Genomic DNA, 14,973 nt, shown 5'->3' with positions numbered 1-14,973 from the left:
TTCCCTCAGCTTTTGAGAACCAAGGTATCAATCCAGTAGGAGACAACGCACAAGCCACCGAATACCTACACAAACAAACACCAACTTGCACCCAACTCGACAAAGGGGTTGTCAATCCCTTCACGATTATTTGCAAAGAGATATCTGATATAGATGGATAAATAGTAAAGTAATATTTTTGGTATTTTTGGTTTATGGAACGAAAAGTAAAAGATTGCAAAGAAAGTAAATCAGAAACTAAAATTGTAGATCGGAAACTTATATGATAGAAAATAGAAGATTATATGATGGAAAATAGACCTGGGGGCCATAGGTTTCACTAGAGGCTTCTCTCAAGATAAAAAATATTACGGTGGGTGAACAAATTACTACCGAGCAATTTATAGAAAAGCGCAAAGTTATGACGATATCTAAGGAAATGGTCATGAATATAGGCATCACTTCCATGTCAAGTAGACCGAAACAATTCTCCATCTACTACTATTACTCCACTAATCGACCGACTCCTACCTACATCTAGAGTATTAAGTTCATGAAGAACAAAGTAACACATTAAGTAAGATGACATGATGTAGCCGAATTAACTCAAGCAATATGATGAAAACCCCATCTTGTTATCCTCGATGGCAACAATACGTGCCTTGCTGCCCCTACTGTCACTGGGAAAGGACACCGTAAGATTGAACCCAAAGTTAAGCACTTCTCCCATTGCAAGAAAAACCAATCTAGTTGGCCAAACCAAATCGATAGTTCGAAGAGACTTGCAAAGATATCAAATCATGCATATAAGAATTCAGGGGAGATTCAAATAATATTCATAGATAAGCTGATCATAAATCCACAATTCACCGGATCACGGCAAACACACCGCAAAAAAGTATTACATCAGATAGATCTCCAAGAACATCGAGCAGAACATGGTATTGAGAATCAAAGAGAGAGAAGAAGCCATCTAGCTACTAGCTATGGACCCGTAGGTCTGTGGTAAACTACTCACGCTTCATCGGAGAGGCAATGGTGTTGATGTAGAATCTCTCCGTGATTGAATCCCCCTCTGACAGGACGCCGGAAAAGGCCCCTAGATGGGATCTCACGTGTATAGAAGGTTGCGGCAGTGGAAAAGTGGTTTCGTGGCTCCCCTGGAAGGTTTTGGGGTATTTGAGAATATATATAGGTGAAAGAAATAGGTCGGCTGTAGCGACCCGACCTCAGACGGTCAAGTCTCTATGCTTAAGTGTCATTCCTGGATCGGTATGCTGACACACACAGTACTTGAGGATTTATAACAGAGGTAAATCACATGTATAAAGTAACGTAAATACTATTACCTCAATCCAAATAGCGGAAGTAACAACAAGGTTGTGGATTCCCATCAACACCAACGGCAAATTTGAGTGTAGAAATCGTAACCCTAACGTATCACTTACTCGTCGTAAGAATCCTGCAACATGAGACGTTGCAGCCACAAAGGGTCAGTACATTGAATGTACTGGCAAATTCACACCATAGGATAATGCTGAATAAAGGCTATCACTACATGCATATTTGGCTGGTGGAAAAGCTCTATGGTTATAATGTTTTTGCAAAAAGCCAATTTTTCCCTACTTCAAAGGAATATAGTTTATTTAACTACAAAGTTGGTTGAAAAATATTGAGAAGGTTCCTCCAACTCAATCCCAAATTAACATCAATAACCCAACAAATTATTTAAATAATGTGATGAGATCAATATGATAATCCAAGAACCAGATACTCAAGATGTCCATAACCGGGGACACGGCTAACCATGATTAGTTTGTACACTCTGTAGAGGTTTGCGCACTTTTCCCCACAAGACTCGATCTGTTGGGGAACGTAGCAGAAATTCAAAATTTTCCTATGTGTCACCAAGATCTATCTATGGAGAAACCAGCAATGAGGGGAAGGAGAGTGCATCTACATACCCTTGTAGATTGCTAAGCGGAAGCGTTCAAGAGAACGGGGTTGAAGGAGTCGTACTCGTCGTGATCCAAATCACCGGAGATCCTAGTGCCGAACGGACGGCACCTCCGCGTTCAACACACGTACAGCCCGGTGACGTCTCCCATGCCTTGATCCAGCAAGGAGAGAGGGAGAGGTTGAGGAAGACTCCATCCAGCAGCAGCATGACGGCGTGGTGGTGGTGGAGGAGCGTGGCAATCCTGCAGGGCTTCGCCAAGCACCTACGGGAGAGGAGGAGGTGTCACGGGAGGGAGGGAGGCGCCAGGGACTCAGGTATGGCTGCCCTCCCTCCCCTCCACTATATATAGGGGCAAGGGAGAGGGGGGAGGCGCAGCCTTGCCCCTTCCTCCAAGGAAGGGGTGCGGCCAAGGGGGGAGGAGTGCCTCCCAAGTCAAGTGGAGGCCCTCCCCCTTAGGGTTTCCCCCTCCCATGCGCATGGGCCTTGGGGGGGCTAGTGCCCCTGGCCCATTAAGGCTAGGGCGCCCCCCTACAGCCCATGCTACTGTATTGGACGTGGTGGAACAATTTCCGGACCTCCGGACCCCTCCGGAATCCTCCGGAACCTTCTGGAAGCTTCCCGGTAAAATACCGAAAAAACCCGAACTTTTTCCGGAAGCCGAACAACAACTTTCCATATATAAATCTTTACCTCCGGACCATTCCGGAACTCCTCGTGACGTCCGGGATCTCATCCGGGACTCCGAACAACATTCGGTAACCACATACAAACTTCCTTTATAACCCTAGCGTCATCGAACCTTAAGTGTGTAGACCCTACGGGTTCGGGAGACATGCAGACATGACCGAGACGTTCTCCAGTCAATAACCAACAGCGGGATCTGGATACCCATGTTGGCTCCCACATGTTCCACGATGATCTCATCGGATGAACCACGATGTCAAGGACTCAATCGATCTCGTATACAATTCCCTTTGTCTAGCGGTATTATACTTGCCCGAGATTCTATCATCGGTATACCGATACCTTGTTCAATCTCGTTACCGGCAAGTCTCTTTACTCGTTCCGTAACACATCATCCCGTGATCAACCCCTTGGTCACATTGTGCACATTCTGATGATGTCCTACCGAGTGGGCCCAGAGATACCTCTCCGTTTACACGGAGTGACAAATCCCAGTCTCGATCCGTGTCAACCCAACAGACACTTTCGGAGATACCTGTAGTGCACCTTGATAATCACCCAGTTACGTTGTGACGTTTGGTACACCCAAAGCACTCTTACGGTATCAGGGAGTTACACGATCTCATGGTCTAAGGAAGAGATATTTGACATTGGCAAAGCTCTAGCAAACGAACTACATGATCTTTGTGCTATGCTTAGGATTGGGTCTTGTCCATCACATCATTCTCCTAATGGTGTGATCCCGTTATCAATGACATCCAATGTCCATGGTCAGGAAACCGTAACCATCTATTGATCAACGAGCTAGTCAACTAGAGGCTTACTAGGGACATGGTGTTGTCTATGTACCCACACATGTATCTGAGTTTCCTATCAATACAATTATAGCATGGATAATAAACGATTATCATGAACAAGGAAATATAATAATAACTAATTTATTATTGCCTCTAGGGCATATTTCCAACAGTCTCCCACTTGCACTAGAGTCAATAATCTAGTTCACATCGCCATGTGATTAACACTCACAGGTCACATCGCCATGTAACCAACATCCAAAGAGTTTACTAGAGTCAATAATCTAGTTCACATCACTATGTGATTAACACTCAATGAGTTCTGGGTTTGATCATGTTGCTTGTGAGAGAGGTTATAGTCAACGGGTCTGGACCTTTCAGATCCGTGTGTGCTTTACAAATCTCTATGTCATCTCCTAGATGCAGCTACCACGCTCTATTTGGAGCTATTCCAAATAACTGTTCTACTTGGAGCTATTCTAAATTGTTGCTCCATTATACGTATCCGGTATCTCTACTCAGAGCTATCCGGATAGGTGTTAAGCTTGCATCGACGTAACCCTTTACGACGAACTCTTTTACCACCTCCATAATCGAGAAAATTCCTTAGTCCACTAGTTACTAAGGATAACTTTGACCGCTGTCTGTGATCCATTCTTGGATCACTCTTGTACCCCTTGACTAACTCATGGCAAGGCACACTTCAGGTGCAGTACACAGCATAGCATACTGTAGAGCCTACGTCTAAAGCATAGGGGACGACCTTCGTCCTTTCTCTCTTTTCTGCCGAGGTCGAGCTTTAAGTCTTAACTTCGTACCTTACAACTCAGGCAAGAACTCCTTCTTTGACTGGTCCATCTTGAACACCTTCAAGATCATGTCAAGGTATGTGCTCATTTGAAAGTACCATTAAGCGTTTTGATCTATCCTTATAGATCTTGATGCTCAATGCTCAAGTAGCTTAATCCAGGCTTTCCATTGAAAAACACTTTTCAAACAACCCTATATGCTTTACAGAAATTCTACATCATTTCTGATCATCAATATGTCAACAACATATACTCATCAGAAATTCTATAGTGCTCCCACTCACTTCTTTGGAAATACAAGTTTCTCATAAACTTTGTATAAACCCAAAATCTTTGATCATCTCATCAAAGCGCACATTCCAACTCCGAGATGCTTACTCCAGTCCATGGAAGGATCGCTGGAGCTAGCATACCTTTTAGCATCCTTAGGATCGACAAAACCTTTCTGATTGTATCACATATAACCTTTCCTTACGAAAATTGGTAAGGAAACTCGTTTTGACATCCACCTGCAAGATTTCATAAATGCAGCTAATGCTAACATGATTCCAACGGACTTAAGCATCGCTACGAATGAGAAAATCTCATCGTAGTCAACTCCTTGAACTTGTGAAAAACTTTTCGCCACAAGTCGAGCTTCATAGATGGTGACATTACCATCCACGTCCGTCTTCTTCTTAAAGGTCCATTTATCTCAATGGCTTGCCGATCATCGGGCAAGTCGACCAAAGTCCATGCTTTGTTCTGATACATGGATCCTATCTCGGATTTCATGGATTCTAACCATTTGTCGGAATTTGGGCCCACCATCGCTTCTCCATAGCTCGTAGGTTCATTGTTGTCTAGCAACATGACCTTCAAGACAAGATTACTGTACCACTCTGAAGCAGTACGCATCCTTGTCACCCTACGAGGTACGGTAGTGACTTGATCCGAAGTTTCATGATCACTATCATAAGCTTCTACTTCAATTGGTGTAGGTGCCACAGGAACAACTTCCTGTGCCCTGATACACACTGGTTGAAGTGATGGTTCAATAACCATATCAAGTCTCCACCATCCTCCCACTCAACTCTTTCGAGAGAAACCTTTCCTCGAGAAACGACCCGATTCAAGAAACATCCATATTGCTTTCGGATCTGAATTAGGAGGTATACCCAATTGTTTTGGGTGTCCTATGAAGATGCATTTTATCCGCTTTGGGTTCGAGCTTATCAATCCTGAAACTTTTTCACATAAGCGTCGCAGCCCCAAACCTTTAAGAAACGACAACTTAGGTTTCTCTAAACCATAATTCATACGGTGTCATCTCAATGGAATTACGTGGTGCCCTATTTAAAGTGAATGTGGTTGTCTCTAATGCCTAACCCATGAACGATAGTGGTAATTCGATAAGAGACATCATGGTACCCACCATATCCAATAGGGTGCAACTATGATGTTCGGACACACCATCACACTGTGGTGTTCCAGGCGGTATTAATTGTAAAACAATTTCCACAATGTCTTAATTGCGTGCCAAAACTCGTAACTCAGATATTCATCTCTATGATCATATCATAGACATTTTATCCTCTTGTCACAATGATCTTCTACTTCACTCTGAAATTACTTGAACCATTCAATAATTCAGACTTGTGTTTCATCAAGAAAATATTCTCAACATCTACTCGAATCATCTGTGAAGTAAGAACATAACGATATTCACTGCATGCCTCAGCACTCATTGGACTGCACACATCAAAATGTGTTACTTCCAACGAGTTGCTATCTTGTTCCGTCTTACTAAAACGAGGCTTTCAGTCATCTTGCCCATGTGGTATGATTTGCATGTCTCAAGTGATTCAAAATCAAGTGAGTTCAAACGGTCCATTTGCATGGAGTTTCTTCATGCATATACACCAATAGACATGGTTCGCATGTCTCAAACTTTTCAAAAATGAGTGAGTCCAAAGATCCATCAACATGGAGCTTCTTCATGCATTTTATACCGATATGACTTACGTGGCAGTGCCACAAGTAGGTGGTATTATCATTACTATCTTTTGGCATGAACATGTGTATCACTACGATCGAGATTTCAATGAACCATTCATTTTAGGTGCAAGACCATTGAAGGTATTATTCAAATAAATAGAGTAACCATTATTCTCTTTAAATGAATAACCGTATTGCGATAGACATAATCCAATCATGTCTATGCTCAACGCAAACACCAAATGACAATCATTCAGGTTTAATACTAATCTTGATGGTAGAGGGAGCGTGCGATGTTTGATCACATCAAACTTGGAAACACTTCCAACTCATATCGTCAGCTCATCTTTAGCTAGTCTCCGTTTATTCTGTAGCTCTTTTATTTCGAGTTACTAACACTTAGCAACCGAACTGGTATCTAATACCCTGGTGCTACTAGGAGTACTAGTAAAGTACACATTAACTAATGTATATCCAATATACTACTATCGACTTTGCCAGCCTTCTCATCTACCAAGTATCTAGGGTAATTCTGCTCTAGTGGTTGTTCCCTTTATTACAGAAGCACTTAGTCTCGGGTTTGGGTTCAACCTTGGGTTTCTTCACTAGAGCAGCATCTGAATTGCCGTTTCATGAAGTATCCCTTTGTTCCCTTGCCCTTCTTGAAACTAGTGGTTTCACCAACCATCAACAATTGATGCTCCTTCTTGATTTCTACTTTCGCGGTGTCAAACATCACGAATATTTCAAGGATCATCATATCTATCCCTGATATGTTATAGTTCATCACGAAGCTCTAGCAGCTTGGTGGCAATGACTTTGGGGAAACATCACTATTTCATCTGGAAGATCAACTCCCACTATATTCAAGTGATTGTTGCACTCAGACAATCTGAGCACAAGCTCAACGATTGAGCTTTTTCTCCCTTAGTTTGCAGGCTAAGAAAATCGTCGGAGGTCTCATACCTCTTCGTGGGCACGAGCCTGAAATCCCAATTTCAGCCCTTGAAACTTCTCATATGTTCCGCGATGTTTCGAAAACGTCTTTAGTGCCTCAACTCTAAACCGTTTAACTGAACTATCACGTAGTTATCAAAACGTGTATGTCCGATGTTCGCAACATCCACAAACGACGTTTGGGGTTCAACATACTGAGCAGTGCATTAAGGACATAAGCTTTCTACTGTCCGCATAATCGCTACTTTCAACTTTCAACTATATTTTCTCTAGGAACATATCTAAAACAGTAGAACTAAAGCGCGAGCTACGACATAATTTGCAAAAGGTCTTTCGACTATGTTCAAGATAATTAAGTTCATCTTATGAACTCCCACTCAGATAGACATCCCTCTGGTCATCTAAGTGATAACATGATCCGAGTCAACTAGGCCGTGTCCGATCATCACGTGAGACGGACTAGTCATCATCGGTGAACATCTTCATGTTGATCGTATCTACTATACGACTCATGCTCGACCTTTCGGTCTCCGTGTTCCGAGGCCATGTCTGTACATGCTAGGCTCGTCAAGTTAACCCTAAGTGTTTTCGCTGTGTAAAACTGTCTTACACCCGTTGTATGTGAATGTAAGAATCCATCACACCCGATCATCACGTGGTGCTTAGAAGCGACGAACTGTAGCAACGGTGCACAGTTAGGGGAGAACACTTCTTGAAATTGTTGTAAGGGATCATCTTATTTACTACCGTTGTTCTAAGTAAACAAGATGCATAAACATGATAAACATCACATGCAATCAAATAGTGACATGATATGGCCAATATCATTTTTGCTCCTTTTGATCTCCATCTTCGGGGCTCCATGATCATCATCGTCACCGGCATGACACCATGATCTACATCATCATGATCTCCATCATCGTGTCTTCATGAAGTTGTCACGCCAACGACTACTTCTACTTCTATGACTAATGCGTTTAGCAATAAAGTAAAGTAGTTTACATGGCATTCTTCAATGACACGCAGGTCATACAATAAATAAAGACAACTCCTATGGCTCCTGCCGGTTGTCATACTCATCGACATGCAAGTCGTGAATCCTATTACAAGAACATGATCAATCTCATACATCACATATATTCATTCATCACATCCTTTGGCCATATCACATCACATAGCATACCCTGCAAAAACAAGTTAGACGTCCTCTAATTGTTGTTTGCATGTTTTACGTGTCTGCTATGGGTTTCTAGCAAGAACGTTTCTTACCTACGCAATACCACAACGTGATATGCCAATTGCTATTTACCCTTCATAAGGACCCTTTTCATCGAATCCGTTCCAACTAAAGTGGGAGAGACTGGCACCCGCTAGCCACCTTATGCACCAAGTGCATGTCAATCGGTGGAACCTGTCTCACGTAAGAGTACGTGTAAGGTCGGTCCGGGCCGCTTCATCCCACAATACCGTCGAAACAAGATTGGACTAGTAACGGTAAGCATATTGAACAAAATCAACGCCCACAACTACTTTGTGTTCTACTCGTGCAAAGAATCTACGCAATAGACCTAGCTCATGATGCCACTGTTGGGGAACGTAGCAGAAATTCAAAATTTTCCTACGTGTCACCAAGATCTATCTATGGAGAAACCAGCAACGAGGGGAAGGAGAGTGCATCTACATACCCTTGTAGATCGCTAAGCGGAAGCGTTCAAGAGAACGGGGTTGAAGGAGTCGTACTCGTCGTGATCCAAATCACCGGAGATCCTAGTGCCGAACGGACGGCACCTCCGCGTTCAACACACGTACAGCCCGGTGACGTCTCCCATGCCTTGATCCAGCAAGGAGAGAGGGAGAGGTTGAGGAAGACTCCATCCAACAGCAGCACGACAGCGTGGTGGTGGTGGAGGAGCGTGGCAATCCTGCAGGGCTTCCCCAAGCACCAACGGGAGAGGAGGAGGTGTCACGGGAGGGAGGGAGGCGCCAGGGACTCAGGTATGGCTGCCCTCCCTCCCCTCCACTATATATAGGGGCAATGGAGAGGGGGGAGGCGCAGCCTTGCCCCTTCCTCCAAGGAAGGGGTGCGGCCAAGGGGGGAGGAGTGCCTCCCAAGTCAAGTGGAGGCCCTCCCCCTTAGGGTTTCCCCCTCCCATGCGCATGGGCCTTGGGGAGGCTGGTGGCCCAGGCCCATTAAGGCGAGGGCGCCCCCCTACATCCCATGCTACTGTATTGGACGTGGTGGAACAATTTCCGGACCTCCGGACCCCTCCGGAATCCTCCGGAACCTTCTGGAAGCTTCCCGGTACAATACCGAAAAAACCCGAACTTTTTCCGGAACCCGAACAACAACTTTCCATATATAAATATTTACCTCCGGACCATTCCGGAACTCCTCGTGATGTCCGGGATCTCATCCGGGACTCCGAACAACATTCGGTAACCACATACAAACTTCCTTTATAACCCTAGCGTCATCGAACCTTAAGTGTGTAGACCCTACGGGTTCGGGAGACATGCAGACATGACCGAGACGTTCTCCGGTCAATAACCAACAGCAGGATCTGGATACCCATGTTGGCTCCCACATGTTCCACGATGATCTCATCGGATGAACCACGATGTCAAGGACTCAATCGATCCCGTATACAATTCCCTTTGTCTAGCGGTATTATACTTGCCCGAGATTCGATCGTCGGTATACCGATACCTTGTTCAATCTCGTTACCGGCAAGTCTCTTTACTCGTTCCGTAACACATCATCCCGTGATCAACCCCTTGGTCACATTGTGCACATTCTGATGATGTCCTACCGAGTGGGCCCAGAGATACCTCTCCGTTTACACGGAGTGACAAATCCCAGTCTCGATCCGTGTCAACCCAACAGACACTTTCGAAGATACCTGTAGTGCACCTTTATAATCACCCAGTTACGTTGTGACGTTTGGTACACCCAAAGCACTCTTACGGTATCAGGGAGTTACACGATCTCATGGTCTAAGGAAGAGATATTTGACATTGGCAAAGCTCTAGCAAACGAACTACACGATCTTTGTGCTATGCTTAGGATTGGGTCTTGTCCATCACATCATTCTCCTAATGATGTGATCCCGTTATCAATGACATCCAATGTCCATGGTCAGGAAACCGTAACCATCTATTGATCAATGAGCTAGTCAACTAGAGGCTTACTAGGGACATGGTGTTGTCTATGTACCCACACATGTATCTGAGTTTCCTATCAATACAATTATAGCATGGATAATAAACGATTATCATGAACAAGGAAATATAATAATAACTAATTTATTATTGCCTCTAGGGCATATTTCCAACACGATCTCCTCCGTTGGATTTTCTTGCACTACATGGTGTTTGAGAAACGGATGACCGAGACACAGTCTTTCAGAAACATTAACTCTCTACTCCGGGCAGACCATACCAAACCTACAACCCACTACCTGCTGATCCACCTCTTCAAGAGCTTCACGTAACTTACTCAACTATGCTAGAGCCCATAATAGCTTGTGGCTGCACACGGAAGTTTCTAGCATGAATAATCTTATGATCCCTTTGAGCCTGGGTGGCGGTCCATAGGAAAATCACACGGGTACTCCAGGATTTCCAAAAAATACAGGCAACACTGGGCACTCCAGGTGCCTCAATCCACCCAGATGTGTATTTAAGATGCCACCTTAAGTTGAACCATTAATTAACAATCTCACATCTGTCATGGATTTCACTCACCCAAACCACGTCTATGAGCATAGCATAGCAATATAAGCAACGCGTAGAAGTAACTCCCAAGGGTTTGAATGCAGGACAATAGGTTCCTACCTCATCAACTACTTCCCAATATCCACATGTTATCAATGCTAACCATGCAATGTTTGAGGGTGAAACTAATGCATAAAAACTGGGTATGAAAGGGATATGATCAAAGTGTGAACTTGCCTGCAATGTTGATGAAGATGATTCGCACTCATAGCTCTTGATAGTTCTACTCGTCACACTCCTTTCAATCTATCATGAGCAAGCAATAGTAACCACACATAAGCAATCACTCAGAAGATCGGGAAGAACGAAGAAGACAGTTCGGAAAACATCAAACCAAGCAAATAACTCTTGCAACATAAAACAATTTCTAGCAGTACCAAAATTATGTGAATTTGGCCTCATCAGAAAGTTAGGTCAAGAGCTTCGATTTGCAAAAAGAATCAACTAAATCGGAGTTACGAAACTCAAGTTATGATCAAACGAAGTTCAAATTCAAATCTGATCTAATTCAAATTTTAAAATTTCCAAAAACATGTTTTAGTTGGATTACTTGATAGAGGAGATCGTAACGAAGAAATAGGCGTTGGTTTCATCTAATTTGGATGAACGAGTAAAAAATTATAACTATTTGAAAAATCAGTGCCAAGCTGTTTTATGGAAGAAAAATAGCTACGGCTAAAGTCTAATGTATAAATACGTACACTAATTGGTAATCTAATTATGATATCGCATTAGTCTAGAAATAATAAACTACGGAAGTATAAAAAAACAAAGAAAAATACCTTTATAAGGTAGAGAAAAAATGACTTCGAAGAGAGGAGACAATTCCCAAAAGTCGCTCCGGAGAGGAGAAAAATATTTTTCTTTAAAGAATCTAATCAAACCAAAATATTGATTTAACCCGAATTAGATGATTTTTGGAGGCTCTATGGGTCTATATCTATTGATGGAAAAGAGGCTTAGGGGTTAAAGGCTAGGCAATGTGGGACTAAATCTATACGTTCGCAGATGAAATTTGAAAAAGATCACATGGGCTAAAAGTTCGGCCCGGCCGCACGCGTACACTGGCGCGGCAGTTTATTTATTTTTCAAAGGAAGAAAGAAAAGAAAATCTAGAAAAAAAAGGCTGGCTGGGCCTGGCCCACTTAGGAAAAAAAATGAGGCGCTTGCTGCCACTATGCTACGCGTGTAGGCGATAAATAAATATGGGCCGCACGTACAATTTTTTTTAAAAAAGTAAACAGAAGGAAAACCAAATAAAGAAAAATAAAGTAAAATTTCATATAGTCATATTATATATCAAACATTTTCAGAAAAAGATTTTCTACAACATGAACATTTTTCTAACGTCAAATAAAATCCACAAAAATTTCAATAAATTAAACAGTGCTACTGGTGCAATAAAAACTCACTAAAATCATTTTAAAAACATCAAAATGATTTCAAATTGATTTTTCTCCAATTTTGTATTGTAGGGAATCATGTTACCCTATTTTCCATATATTTTATTTTTGGAGAAAAATAATTTGAATAAAATCCAAATAACTCCAAATTGAAAATAATTTCCAATAGGACTTTAAATTTGATCTTTGAAACTCCCAACTCATATTTCATATAATTTGAAGAAGTCATTTTATCTTCTCTCGTGAAAATCATTGAGTTGCATAAAGTTTCAGAATTGGAAATATTTTCCCAAATGAAATTCAAATATTTTCAAACACCCCATTTCATTTAAATAAATGGAAGAAGTCATGTCATCTTCTCTCCAGGGTTTTGTGTTTGAAAAGGATTTGAATTCATGGAGATCATAAAAGCAAGATGAAAGTTTGGGAAAGTCCTTTTATTCCCTCTCATTTAATTTCAAAAGTTTCGAATTTCACTCACTTTCAGTCAATCAATCACACAACAACCAAACAATCAATCAAATCTATCCATTTATTATAACATTCCAAAATTTAGAATTTTGGGATGTTACAAACCTACCAACCTTAAAATGAATCTCGTCCTCGAGATTCGGAGAGGCTAGTAAGAAAAAGGTTAGGGTTTGGGGGTCTCCTCAAAATCCATCAATTGTCGCAGGAGGGGGGCTCGGGTGCTACCACCCTTAGAAGCATGGTTACGATTCCATCAAAACTCATATACTTCATCCTTATTCTTTACGGGGCCAGTCTTCTCAAATTCTTGGGAAAATTCCTTCTTTGAGCTCTTTCGTGTAGTGGCATAACCTTTACCGCAATTCTTTTGTCCTTTCATCTTGGTAAGGTTATTCCGAGACTGGGTGTTCTTAGCTGACGGGTCTGGCGCCAATACTAAACTACTTTCGATATGTCATGGTGGTCAACAATTTATGGTTTCTCCTGCAGGAAATGGGTCTGGTTGATCCTCACCGTATAACCTACGGTTGGCAAAAGCTGCCTTGTACTAGGGAAAATTGCTACACCATTCTAGGGTTTAAACAAGGTTTTGATCGTCGTCTCTCTACTATAGGTAAGTCACTCAGATTTACCATCCCACATAGCAAGGCGAATAATAAGATTAAGTCGGTATGGTGATCAATCCATCCCGCACCCAAATCATTACCCTGTATATGGTTTAGTGAATCTCGCATTCTAACACTCGGTCATCCTCACAAGCATTGCAGAATTTCTCTTGTCGACGAACCAAGTTCGGATAAATCCATAGATTCTGCAAGCCAAACAAACATCTATCGTTCCTTCACAACTCTCAGGTTTTGCGTAACTCCTATAAGATCGTTTGTCAATAAAATCGTAACTTCTTCTAGGGTTTTTCCTTCAGCAAGATTGTGCTTGCCTCTTGGCAGGTCCTGGGGCCTGTGGGTTATGGCCCATCTCATCACTTGTAGTCCTTGGACTTATCATCGAGCAACTGATCATTATTCCAACTTCCAGCTTCCTAGTATTCTTAAATCCATCCAATTGTACTGTCTTCCTTCCTTCTATTAGCACCAAACTAGGACATGATTACTCAGACTCATCATGGAATTTCCCTTGATCCATATTTCCAACATCATACCTCCTTTATATCCAATAGTAATTCATCTCTTCATCCTCGTGGGATATCCCACATACCGAGATAAAAACTTATACTTATGAAGTCCATACTCCACTTCGTGGAATATCATTATCCTTTCCAGCGTCAAACGTCCTTACAGGGGAATATTGGCCACCTCTGCATGGCACTTCTTCAACTGGGAAACGTGAAACACATCATGAACTCCCGAGTCCTTCAGGTGACTCCAACTTGTTGGTCACTTCTCCCATACGCTCCAAAACATGATATGGTCCTACAAATCTCGGGGCTAACTTTCCCTTAACTCCAAATCATTTAACTCCTCGCAGAGGGGACACACGAAGACATGCTCTGTCTCCCATTTCATAGACTACCTCCTTGCATTTTGAGTCTGCATAACTCTCCTGCATGGACTGAGCTACCTTCAGTCTATCTCGAATCAACTTAACCTTCTCTTCTGACTCTTTGATCAAATCTAGTCCAAACAACTGACGGTCTCCAACTTCATCCCACATCAACGGTGTCCTGCACCTTCTCGCATACAAAGCTTCGAAAGGGGCTATCTTCAAACTGGCTTGGTAACTGTTGTTGTATGAGAACTCCACGTAAGGTAGATTATCATCCCTACTAGATCCATAATCTAGCGCACACGTTCTCAACATGTCCTCTAGAATCTGATTGACTCTCTCTCGGTCTATCCATCTGTTTGCGGATGAAAGGCTGTACTGAACTCTAGCCCAGTACCCAAAGTCTGGTGCAGCTGATTCCAAAACTTTGAGGTAAACTGTGTTCCTCTATCTGATACGATGGTCCTTGGAACTCCATGCAGACATACGATCTGGGTCAAATATATCTTGGCCAACTTCGCACTTTGTATAGGTGGTTTTCACTGGGATAAAGTGAGCCACTTTGGTCAAGCAAATCAACTACTACCCAGATAGAATCATATCCCGATCGGGTTCTGAGAAATCTAGTAATGAAATCCATGCCAAGCTTATCCCACTTC

This window comes from Triticum aestivum, chromosome 5A (genome assembly GCF_018294505.1).
Source record: "Triticum aestivum cultivar Chinese Spring chromosome 5A, IWGSC CS RefSeq v2.1, whole genome shotgun sequence".
NCBI lineage: Eukaryota > Viridiplantae > Streptophyta > Magnoliopsida > Poales > Poaceae > Triticum > Triticum aestivum.
This window is presented reverse-complemented; position numbering follows the sequence as displayed.